The sequence below is a fragment of the Belonocnema kinseyi genome, chromosome 5, assembly GCF_010883055.1.
Source record: "Belonocnema kinseyi isolate 2016_QV_RU_SX_M_011 chromosome 5, B_treatae_v1, whole genome shotgun sequence".
Lineage (NCBI taxonomy): Eukaryota > Metazoa > Arthropoda > Insecta > Hymenoptera > Cynipidae > Belonocnema > Belonocnema kinseyi.
In genome coordinates, this window is record NC_046661.1 from 39,426,288 (window position 1) to 39,439,386 (window position 13,099).

Genomic DNA, 13,099 nt, shown 5'->3' on the forward strand with positions numbered 1-13,099 from the left:
TTTTCCAATAGCATCTGTTAAAAACGAAGATTTTTATACACTAAAACTAGAAAAAATAGCAGATATTTTTAATGAAGATACGGAAGATGTAGCCTTGTTTTTTCCATTGTATAATGTTGGTAAAGCAAACTATGAGGAAAATGGAGAAATTCAAAGTAATAATTCCAACAATTTAGAAATGTATTAGACTGAGGCAGAAGATACCATAACACTTCCTTATGAACTCGATGAGGAAATTATACCTCAGGGAAATAGTTCATTAACTGAAAATGTCCACCCAAAGTTAAAAGATGTTGACGAGGGATCTTTTCATAAAGAAGTTCCAGGTGTTTATTTATTCTAACAAAATGATTATTTTTCCTTGGCAATTTTCTTTGAAGCTTAATTGTTTAAAGATTTCTTATAGTATTTAATGCAAATTTTTAATTAGCGACATCAATTTTTCTATTCCTGCTAACAATGTTTTAACATTATTTTTAACTGGAGTCGTTTTTCATGTTTTTGAATTTTACAGATAATTTTGAATTTGTTCAAAATAGTTTATATTATTTATTACAAGACACGATCGAGGGTCGTCTTATTTTAGGAATCTAATAACATTCCAAAATATTATTAGAAAGCAGGTTAAAATATTTAATCATTCAGAAACTAATTGTAGAAAATCCACTGACATACAGGTGCTTTTTAATTATACTTAATTAACAAAATGAAAAATGTGACGTCCATGCTGCTGCTTCTTTACTGAAAAAATTACGCAAAGATTATTATTATTATTACTATTATTATTATCGTTATGATAATAACGATAGATAACTCACAGCGGCGTTATTGCTTTATTTGCTAAAAAATATTAAAAAATATAATAACGATTATGAGTACATATTGCAATTTTTATTGTCTACGTCAATTATTTGTGAGATATCTTTATAATATTAACAACTGCTCTATTGCTTTTTTTCGCTATTGCAAATAACTTATATTTTGTATTCAATGTGCCTATTATACATGTTTGCTTTGCTGTTGCATAAATAAATATTTATCTTTATAATATGCTAATATTGAAATATGTCTGCTTTATATGTTTTCAGCTTTAAATGAATAATAATAAATTAAAATATTAGAGTATATATATGAATATTCGATAACAATTTTTTTACAGAATAACCAAGCAAAGATTTGAAGAAGTAGTTGTTGAGTTGAAAGAGTTGTTTCCGACTATCAAGTCTGATAATTGGTACAGCAGAAATCGTTCGAATGCTCATGGACAAGCTGTCACCTCTTCTGTTTCATTATTGAATTATTATAAGGTTTATCGTAAAAATTTAGCAGCAGCTCATATTACAGATAGCAGTGCTGCTTTAGAGAATATTCAGACTACTTTTGAAGGAAATTATGGTAAAAAAATTAAATAATATTTATGACACTAATTATTATTTGTCCAACTCGTAATAAACTATTACTCTGTCTTTTACTATTACAGGTACAAACTGGCATTTACATTTGAAACCTTTGACGGATGAAAATCCATCGAGTTATAATATTGGCATTGTTCTCTGTACTTGGAAGGACTCATTTGAAACGAGATTAAAAAATCTTGTAAAATATCAAAACAAAAAAGTTTTTATAAAGTATGAAACGTACTTGAACACATATGTATGTTTGAATTGTTCATTTGGCCTCGACTTTGTAATTATTAGTTTTTCTACTGTCATCGAGTACGAATTTTTTTGTTACATTCATTTTTCATATTACAATGTTCATTTCATATATTATAGCTTGAAACCGACAGCTATACAATTATTAAAAATTTAGCTAAGGAGAAACGCATTCCCACAACAGTAGCAGACAACTTTCGCACCATTTTTGGAACTCGTTGGCCTGTTTTGGCGTAGCTGATTTTCAAGCATGGATATAATTCACATGATACAAGTATCAAAGAATTTAAACATGAACACAATAATATTAGTAATGGTACGTTTCGTAAATAAATCAATATTTTATTATTCTATTGTGTGCAAACTCGTTGAACTGTACAGATTAGCATTTTAATTATTTTTATTTTATTTTATTTCCAAAAACCATACTCGCATTATTTTATGCTGCATATACCTTCACTAAAACTACTAAAATTACAACAAAGAAGGAAGCAAAGTTTAACTTTTCCCGCGATCAATGTGTTGAGCATTTCATAAAATTGCTTCCGGTAATTTAGAAAAATGAAAATTTAATATTCATGAATTGTATGTAACTGTGTCGAATATTTGCAATAATTTTCAATTTATTTTAGAATGAAACCGACGTCAACGATTATAAGGTTAAATATAAGTATTAAATAATGTTGGATTAGATGCAGCACCGTATGTTATTTTTTGTGGCGATTTGAATAATATAACAAAGTTTTTTGTTGTGGATGATCATCTTTATGACGGGAAAGATCCTTTACAAGTTGTAGAAAATTGTCTGAAAGCCTCTTTGGTCCTACATTGTTGGACAATGACCTGTGTTAACGTGTGGCTATATTTATTAGAACACGTATACTCCATACGTCCAGATCTGTCCTGCGCATTTCCACCATCGAAATCAGCTAAAACAGTGTCTAACTACATTACTAAGATCTATCCTTCGTTCACAACTCTTACAGGTATTTTTTGATTAAATTAATTGATATTTTTTATGATTATTTTTGTTATAAATTCTTACGTTGTATGTAAATATTCTATTTTAGGATTAAAAGACATTGTTTCTACAGATACGGTCGCTTCTACTACTACGGTTGTTAGTACTAATATGCCTGCTCCTGCATAGTCTTTCCGTTCTCTGCATTACAATTATTTATGCTTGCGTAGCTGCGCTTAAGTTATTCATCACATTACGTCTACCCAGTATTATTAGATTTACTTTTTTTTAATGGCTCAGTGATCTGATTACGTGAACTGTCAATATTCAGCGAAATTTAGCTTATTTGAATCACCTTTCAGACACTTATCTATAAATATATTTTATATCAACAATGGAATACTTTCATCTATTTAGTACTGTTTTATCATTTGTTATTTTACTCTATGGAGAACCGAGGTACCCTCGGAAAATAGTTAATTTGTTATTTGAATTCTTAATTGAATTTATTGCGAACAAGTTCTGTCCGTCTTTACAGGATGCAGTTTTACAAATAATAGAAGAAGCTGAAAGTAAGCAGGAAATAAAAGCCAAAATTAAAGAATGTATTAGATTACACTGTAGTATTTTTCAAAATTTTAAAAGCGGAAAAAAAATTTCGAATTTTTAAAATCAAAAGGTTATATAGAACCGATACAATTCGAAGTGCGCAAAACTTTTACAGAAATAATTAAAGGAAATAAAACAATTTTTGTAGAATCGCCAGTTTATGGCTATCGCATTCCACTAACTCACTCTTTGAATGATTTTTTTAGGAGTTCCAGAGTTAGCTCAACAAACAATAGATAATTTGAAAAAGTTGTCCCTTGAAAATGATATTATTTTAAATGTCATTCGAGCGGAATTTTGGGGAAAAAATTACAATTAATAGCGCTGTAAATGAATACATATTGCCACTTTTCGTGTATTATGATGAAACTGAAGTTGGTAACCCTTTAAGCAGTCACAGTGGTAAAAACAAATTCGGAGTTGTATATGCTTCCATAGCTTGCTTGCCAGCGCACATAGCGTCTCTGTTAGAAAGTATTATTTTCTCCATGATAATTCGGAGTGAAGATTTGAAACAATGTAGCAATGATTTTGTTTTTCGACATCTCATTAGCGAATTGAATTTTTTAAGAGAAACTGGTATCACTATATTGGTTGATAATGTTTTTACCGTTTTCAAATTTTAAACTGTATTGATCCTTGGTGATAATTTAGGTCGTAACGCTATATGTGGAATGGTAGAGTCTTTTAAGGCGAACGTTTATTGTCGAATTTGCATCGCCAATTCATTTCAGTGTTCACTATTTTGCAATGAAAGTAAAAAGCTTTTGAGGACCGTTCAAAATTATGAATTGGATTTATCGAAGGCCGATACACATGCAACGGGCTTGAAGGAAAATTGCGTATTCAACCGTTTGCATAATTTTCATTTTGCGATAAATGAGAGCGTAGATCTTATGCACGATGTGTTGGAGGGAGTTTGTGTATATGTCATCAGAGCTATTCTATATGAGTTTATTTTTAATATGAAATTATTTAGAGTAGAATTTTTAAACTTACGGATTAAAGAATTTGTTTCATATTCTGATGATACAAACCAACCTCCTCCAATAACATTGAATCGTTTTAAGGAAAAGGTCAATATGAAATACTCTGCTGCTGAAATGTTATACTTAACTAGATATCTAGCAATAATTATTGGCGATAAAATACCTCATGGTAACGAGCATTGGCAAATGTACGTAAATTTAAGAGAAATAGTGGATATATTAATTTCTCCTAGATTAGTTTTTGGGCATCTAAAAACATTGAGTAATCTTATTTTTGGACTGAATACTGCCTACTTCAAATTTTATAAAGCTTTGAAACCAAAGTTCCACTTTTTAACTCATTATGTATCGATAATGTTTTTATTTGGACCAAGTGTACATTATTGGACTATGCGCTACGAATCGCGGCACCGCGAGATAAAAGCGAATGGACTCAGCTCTAGTTCGAATAGAAATCTTCTAAAAACTATTTCAATTAAACAAGCTTTGAAAATATTCAAAACTTTTGATACTTTAAAATTTTAATCGGAACTTTCTTTTGAATCTAACACGGAAAATAATATAGATTTTAAGAAAGTTACAATTATGATAGCTGTTACGGTATTGGATCGTTCGTTGTTGTAAATATTGAAGAGCCAGACATTACGTTTGGTAAAATTGTTGATATAAAAAAAACTCTACGAACAGAAATAAGTAGTGATGGTGGACTGTAAAAATGTGGACTGTAGAGTCCGTTCAATTTGATTTGTAACTTTATCGTGAAGACTACTTTAATGATCATTACATGGTTTATGTTGTTTCAAAAACTGGTGAAAGTAAGGTCTGTGATTACAGACAAATCCCGAGCATGCCAAGTGTGGTTTATTTACAGAAAGGAGATAAACACTGGATTGTACCAAGATATGCATTATAATTAATATTTTTATACCAATAAATATTTTACGACAGTATAATATTTTCATACTTAATTTTATGATTAAGCAGTAGATTTTGTAATAGTTTAAACATTTTTTCAAAATAAAGACTTTATTATATATTATCGATAAGTAACTAAGAAATAAATTTTTAAAAACAGCGAAACGTGACTATGCGCGCTGTAGCTATAATATACCCGCATGCGCTCGCGATTCCGAAGGTATTGAGTGTGCTCTGACAATTGGAGGACCCACTACTCCTTTCAGTCGTCGTGTCAACAGCACGCGTTATAAGAGCATGGCTAATTCATTTTCGGGGCACTGATTGCTCGAAACGTAGAGCGCTTCGGTCGCACTGATGTCGGTATAGTAGACGCACCGAAAGTCTCTCAGTGTGGATTAGTCCTGTACCTTTGTACAGGCTCTACCAGGTTAAGGATCGGCACGTATCTCATCTCTAGTATGAGCCTGGCCGTCCGCGTTAGTCCCGAGGGAGAAACTCAAAAGAATAACTTACCATTATTTGGTTCCTGCGATGCATCTCGAGAACGCAATTCTCGACTTCTAGAAGAATTCCGGGATCGTGAAGAAATGTGTGATGATTCGCGAGATCGAGTTTTGGAAGAACGAGGTGATCTAAGAGTAGGCGACTCGTATCTTGAACTTCTACGTTTTCGGTATTTTTTAACTATTTCTTTTAGTTTTTCACTTGACGGAATAGGTCTTTTATCTCATCTTCGTTAAAAGAAGAACGCTTACATTTATGACCCATGCCGTAGTTATCCTATTAAACACTTGGCTCTCACGTGTGAATTTGCCAGACACAAAGAAACGAATGAAGTCTCTACAAGCAAGCGCAGGTAGGCGGTGATGGAAAGTTTTGGCTCTTAAATTTGTGGCGATCTGGCGTAAAGTAGCGGAACTACAATAGTAATCCCGAGAACGAGGCGGGAAGTATAATTGTCGATTTTACCAGTTTTAGATTCTCTCGGCTTTTTTTATAGAATAATAAATGTTTTGCCATACAAATTTGGGAAATGACAGCGAACATTCTAACGGACGTCCCCACACACTTTTTTTGTAGTTTAATTCTAAAAAGTTTTAATTTAGCAAAATGTGATTAATTTGCATAGCGCTTAGGAAATAGTATCAATTTTTTCAGTGTTAGATTCCCCCGGCTTTTTTCTGAGGATAAAAAAATTTTGCCTTCAAAATCTGGGAAATGATAGCCAACATACTAACAGACGTCCCCGCACACTTTTTTTGTGTTTTTTTATCAAAAAATGTTTGATATTGCTAACAACGTGCGTGTATATTTCGAGATTATGTGTGTTACAATTCACCCGAGCGTTACTTCCAAAGTACACAATATTTTTGGCGAAAAATTTTTGAATTACAAATAAACATAGTAACTAATCTCCCGGAACTAACCTTGTTTGTAGACAATTAAAAAAGTTTATTTCATAAATAATTTCCAGGTTATCGGAAAGTCAAAGATGAAAAACGACTTAACCTCAAAATAATGCATATGCATAAAATCTTTATTTCACACGATACATTTTTTTGTTATTATCCCTCAAAAAAGAGTCCCGGGACGTCCGTTATGATATTGTATAGCATCTCCGAATTCAGTTTTTAAACATTTTCATTTTTGTGGAAAAAAAGCCGGGGAAACTGTAAGTATCACATGCCCTTAAAAAACCTTTTAATTTATTCAAGATTCATAATTGTATTTAAAAATTCATTTCCTTCATCAAAAATACAAGTATTTTATTTTTTAAATCTTTTTTTGTGTGAAAATTTAATATCTAACTGTATACATAACTTTTTTACTTTGGGTTCAAAGTGTATCCCTTTTTGATTAAAAATTCGTGTATTTTGTTAAAAGAGTTGTCTTTTTTGGTAGAAAATTAATCTTGTTAGCCAGACACAATGAAAACTCTATTAGCATAAGGTAGAAATTCTTTAAATTGGTATTTTTTGCTTTTTAGTGTCAAGAAAGATCTTGAATTTTCGTACAATTTCGGGATTTTTCATGGAAACAATATTTCTTTATAGATTTATGTAAAAATACCACTTATTCAGATTAAACTGGGAAAGAAGAATGCAACGTTAAAACTTGATAATAATATCACTTGAATTTTTTAATCCTGCGAGCAGATCGCTCTTGTAATAGGCTGCTCCTAACCTCAAAATCTCAATAAACTATCATCGCCTTTTACGCCAGCAATGGAATTTGATAACTTATTGAAATAAATACAATACTTCACACGAATATTCCTTAATGTTAATGTTCATACTCATAGAAAATAATAAGTTATAACTAGAATATTAATTTAAAACTAAAAATACTATATTTTTACACTATAACCTCACTCAGAAGCAGAAAAGCATCATTGAACTGCTTGCACTTCACTTTCACCACAAAACCAGCTTCATAAAACTTATAAGCTTCTAAACTTTTATATGCTTTCACTTGTTTTGCAGTGTAAAAACTGTAATATTGAATAAAATATGACACTATATCCACTTTTGTCACCGAGGGCACTGAGCTTATATTTTCAATAAAATCTATATCTTTAAGAGCATACGGATCAAAGTTTTCGATTTTTTCTAAATTTTGGATATATCGGGCCGTGACGTCTCCAGACAATTTTTCTAAATATTCACTCTGCATTTCGAAAAAACAAAAACAATGTTAAAAAACGACGGCAATACATGCAAAGTATAGTGGCATAGGGAGGAGGCTATCCCCCCAAAGGCCGCTCGGAGCGCGTGACCCAAGATCGCTCGGCCTTTTTCAGGATCTAATAATTTTTTTACGGGAAACTGAGAGGAAATTTATGACTCCTCGAACAAAAATTCCAGTTAGAAGGGCTCGGAGAACCCTTTTTTCTAGTATAACTTGAAATACAAAGTATTTTATTTAAAGTACTTGAACTAAGCAATTGCCGATAATTGTTAACAAATCAATGTTTTCGTCATTAATAATACTGAATGATAAAATAATACTAATAGTAATAAAAATAAGTTGTCAAAAATAAATTCATAACTGTCAAAATGTAAGAGTTTTTTCAAATTGAGAATCAGCAAATAAAATTATTTCAGAATAAAATTTCGAAAATTAAAAAAATTAAAAACTTAAATAATGTATCAATTAACATTCCAAGGAATTAAAATTTCATTAGCGCTTTTAAAATAAAAAGTAATTTTTCATTTTAATAAAAAAGTTTTGAAAAACACTATCACAACTGAAGGGAAAAATTCTTTGCATTGGTATCAACAGATTGTAAAAATGGTAATTTATTTCTTTTTTGTATATCTGTCAGACATAATAATTTAATCAATTATCAAAGTCCATCTAACAATTTGTTAAACTTTTAATATTGAAAAATTTGTTTTTATGGATTTTAAAATTGATTATGTTTTCAATATTCGGTAATAGAAACCCAAGGACGCGTGAATTTCTCGCTACTTTTTAATATTTTACATTACTTTATTGTGATATAAATTTATATTTAACTATACTAATTATATAATGAAAATATACTTTAGATAAATTTAATTTTGAATTTAAAAACGAAATGTTGAATTACTTGTAAAAAAAAAATTTGTTAGGGAATTCAAGGGTGTTGATTAAATCCGACTGAGTTTTTTTTATGTACGACACTGACTCAATATATATTTTTTCCGAAGGATTTGCGAACGAAAGAAAGAAAACTTGTCGAATATCCGGTGTTTAGCGAGATCCTCTAATCAATAAGATGTTGAAAAATCAAAAAATTTGTTGAGGAAATGATTATTTTCACGACAAATATGAATTTTGAGAAAGATAGAAATCAGCGTGTAGGAGACGACAGCATTTGAACGGTTAGAATCGTTTGCAAATTTATTTTTTTTCACTCACAATCCTGACATAATAGAAGAATTCTCAAGATATACCAGGCTTTCAAAGGACCACGCCTTGATGATGGTGACCCTAAATTTTTCGAAATACGTTGCAAAATGGAGAAAAAATCAGAAAAAATTGACATGTCCTATGTGTGTCTTATAACTGCATTTGTAATAAGCTAGTTGATAGCTAGTCTGGTGGCTTATTACAAATGCAGTTACAAGACACACACAGGACATGTCAATTTTTTCTGAGTTTTTCTTCATTTCGCAACGTATTTCGCAAAATTTAGGGTCACCATCGTCAAGGCATGGCCCTTTAAAAATCTGGTATATCTCGAGAATTCTTCTATTATGTCAGGATTGTGAGTGAAAAAAAATAAATTTGCAAACAATTCTAACCGTTCAAATGCTGTCGTCTGCTACCCGCTGATTTCTATCTTTCGCAAAATTCATATTTATCGTGAAAATAATCATTTCCTCATAAATTTTTTTGATTTTTCAACATTTTATTGATCCGAGGATCTCGCAAAACCTCGGATATTCGACAAGTTTTCTTTCTTTCGTTGAGAAATCTCAATTTTAGCATGAGGTTTCGAATAGAAATAAGATTCTGGAGTTTAAGGTTTCTCAGCGGCTTAAATCAGGTAAAGGGGTTTGACAGTTCTGGGTCAAAACTGAATAGATCCGACCTATTAGCCTGGGATCGCTAGTAGATACAGGATCTACCTTTGGAGACCCCTGATTTACGGTATAAATAATTATTTTTCAATTCTTATAGGCTCTGATTGATCCTTGTCGAAGCAGATATGGATTTCGGATAACATTCTATATATGTCAACATTATTTCAGAATTTTTCATTTTTCATTGATTTCTCGACTATGAAGCTCTGAAAGGGTCCAAAATTTCAACCAGAGGTTCAGTGCATTTTAATACAACTGTCATCCAAATATCAAACGATTCTCATTTGTAATTCTATTGCCGAGGGTACTCCCTTAACGTTAAAATTGATAAATTCTTACATTTTTAACTGATTTCGAATCGTCTTGTAAAATCAATTATTTTTCACTTGTAAACTCTTAATGTATAGTTAAAGTTTTAAAAACCATTAAATGTGTATATAAATTTTCCATTAAAAAAGACACATTTTCATCCAAATTTTTGAATTTTGAAGGAGAGAAGATCAATTTTCAACCCAAAATGATGAATTTTTTACTAGTATGGCTGAATTTTATACCAAAAAGATGAATTTTCAACCATCAATCTTTATACAAAAGAAGGTGAATTTTTCTAAAAGTATTTCATTTCCAAACAAAACAAATTAGATATATTTTCAACCAGAGATGAATTTTAAATTAAAGTGATGAATTTCCGATGAAAAAAATATTTTTTTAAAAAGAGTTCAACTTTTAAACAAGTAGTTGAATTTTGAACTGAAAAGAAAGATGAATTTGCAATGAAAAATGTTACGAAATTGTCTATCATTAATCAGCATTATTTCTTCTTTGAAATACTACTTCTACTATAAAAACTACCTGAAATACTTTCTTTATCTAAAATTTGGAAGAGGGAACTTTCAAATGCTAACAAATTCTGACTTGGAACAGGGCTTCTTTTAAATTCCTTTCTTCTAAATCCGAATTATAACTCATTAAACATATTCCCGTGCCACGTCAAAAAGTCCCCGTTACAAGTGAAATTATATTTCTGTACGGAAACTCCCTGCCCTAAAATAAAAACGATAACTATTTTCTAAAATTCCCTGTTCCAAGTCAGGATAAATTAGGAGTAGGTGAATAAAACGTGATAAATCTATTTTTTGAAAAATTGAAAAAAATTATTGCTTTGTGTATATTAGAAATATCATAAATTCAATTATCAAAGCCAGCGAAAAAATTCCCACAGAGCAAAAAATTGCAAAAGGTTTTTCTTATAATGAAAAATAATAAAAATTCTATAATAAATTGTGATTTAATTGAAGTAAATCGAGATAATATGAAAAATCTGCGACTGCAGATAAAGTAGAAATAACATTTCTAAATTGACCAAAATTATTGAAATAATGAAAACTTGAATTTTTCTGCGATCAGAAGTAAATTGACACCAATTCCCACTAAAACCGCGGTATGATACAGGGTGGCCCAATTGAACTGCAAACTTTTAGAACGCTGTATTTTTCCTTTTAAAATTTAATTTTATTGAAGCAATTAGGAAAAAAGGTTGGAAAACATTTAAGTTTGACAAATTTATGCCGAATTTTCTACATGACCGCCTTTAGCACGAACTATATGGCTCGACTCAAACAAGTCGCACGCTGCACGAATGCGCTCCTGCGGAATTTTTATCCATTCACGACTTTTTGTTTTGATGCATTTTGCCAATGAAGGTCGACACTAAAAAATACCAGTGTGTTAATGTGCTCAAGAAAGCACTTCTTTGTGAATGGATGAAGATCCCGTAGGAGCACATTCGTGCAGCGTGTGACTCGTTTGTCTAACGACTCAGAGCCATAGTTCGTGCTCAACGCGGCCATATAGAAAATTCGACATAATTCTGTAAAATTTGAATGTTTCTCGCCATTTTTTAAAGCATTTTCGCTCTGCTCTATTATATATTATAAACTCAGGGTGGCCGCTGGACCGGGAGAACCAGGAAATGTTTCAAATTAAATTATTTCAGTTGGAGTGTATCTTTTTTGGCAGAAACTAATCTTTTCTTAGTTGAATATTCAACTACTTGGTTAAAATATGGCCTTTTTTATTTAAAAATTCCACTATTTTGTTGTAAATATATTTTTTTTCTTGGAAAATTAATTTTTGTATTGCAAGTTTAACTATTTCATTTTTGGATGAGAATTAATCTTTTTTAGTTAAAAATTGAACCATTTTGTGGGAAACTTCTTTTTTTTTAGTTGAGAATTGATATATTGTTGCACTTAATTTTAACTATAAGATCAAATAAAGTGTTGTTTATATGATTATTTAAATTGATGAACTTCAGAAAATAATGGAAGAAATGATTATGTTTTTAGTATTATTTAATTATTTAAATAATCGATGGTGATATTAAATGTTAACAAAGCTATTCATCTTTTAACCAAGTAGTTGAATATTACGTACATTGTCTACCAAAATAGTTAAATGTTCAACAAAAATTATGAATATTCAACAAGAATTATTTTGATCAAAGTATGGGATATTTGATACTGTTCATGTTCTCTAATTAAAGATCATTGATGTTTTAGAATTTTTAATATTTAAATTATATTCAGAAAAGAATTTAAAAATATTATTATAAATTACGATGATCTTTTTTCAAAAATGACCTGAGCAATTATTGTAAATTTGGTCTTCAGTTGTTTGTAGAGTGCCAAAAAACTGTTCTTAAAAACAAAATGTCACCTGCAAATAGCTTTTTGTGACAAGAGGTAAAAATCAGTTAAAACCGGCTCCACTTTTCTTTTTATAATATTGTACAAAAATATTATAGGATACAAATGATGAAAAGTCTAATTCAATACTATATAATTTAATGAAAATTTGAGTTACATATATTTTATATGACCTGAAATTTCTCATTCACCAAATATTAACCCAAATGCCAGAAATTTAGAATACAAAGTTTTTTTAAACCGTTACTTGATGAAAAAATAGGGTAATAAGTAATAACGCACTATTGGGCTAATCTTCAGTAGCGATCTTCCCCTTTTATAATTCTGGCTTGAGAAGTTTAAGGGTAGAAAATAAATATCATAAAACTGTAAAGCCTGTAAATTTTTTTTACAAATTTTGAGATGATTATCATCTAAGAAATTATTATTACTAGTTACTATGTAATCGTATAACAAATTTGAATTCTTAAACTAAAAATTAAGGAAACCGTTTTGTTTATTTTTTTGACTATGTACAGGTCGCATAATATTAAACAGCAGACTGACACAGTATTGTCTTTATGTCTCTTTGGATCTGCAATCTGACCGATCGAATAATATACGCATAATGAATATGTTATTTTTAGTGGACCGGGAAAATAGAAAAACTTGACAGTGAAAACCCGGGAATTTGAAATCGTCTGCCGAA

General features: G+C 30.3%; 1 protein-coding gene and 1 long non-coding RNA gene across 6 annotated transcripts in view; one reads left to right on the top strand and one right to left on the bottom strand.

Moving 5' to 3' along the window:
• Positions 1-13,099, bottom strand: part of LOC117172285 (28S ribosomal protein S27, mitochondrial-like) — a 62,058-nt gene that overhangs the window by 8,808 nt on the left and 40,151 nt on the right. The gene's annotated exons all lie outside the window — the stretch shown is intronic.
• On the top strand, positions 1,190-1,990 carry LOC117172287. The gene is made up of 3 exons (XR_004467005.1): positions 1,190-1,395; positions 1,481-1,686; positions 1,776-1,990. It is a non-coding gene; the product is annotated as an uncharacterized LOC117172287 (long non-coding RNA).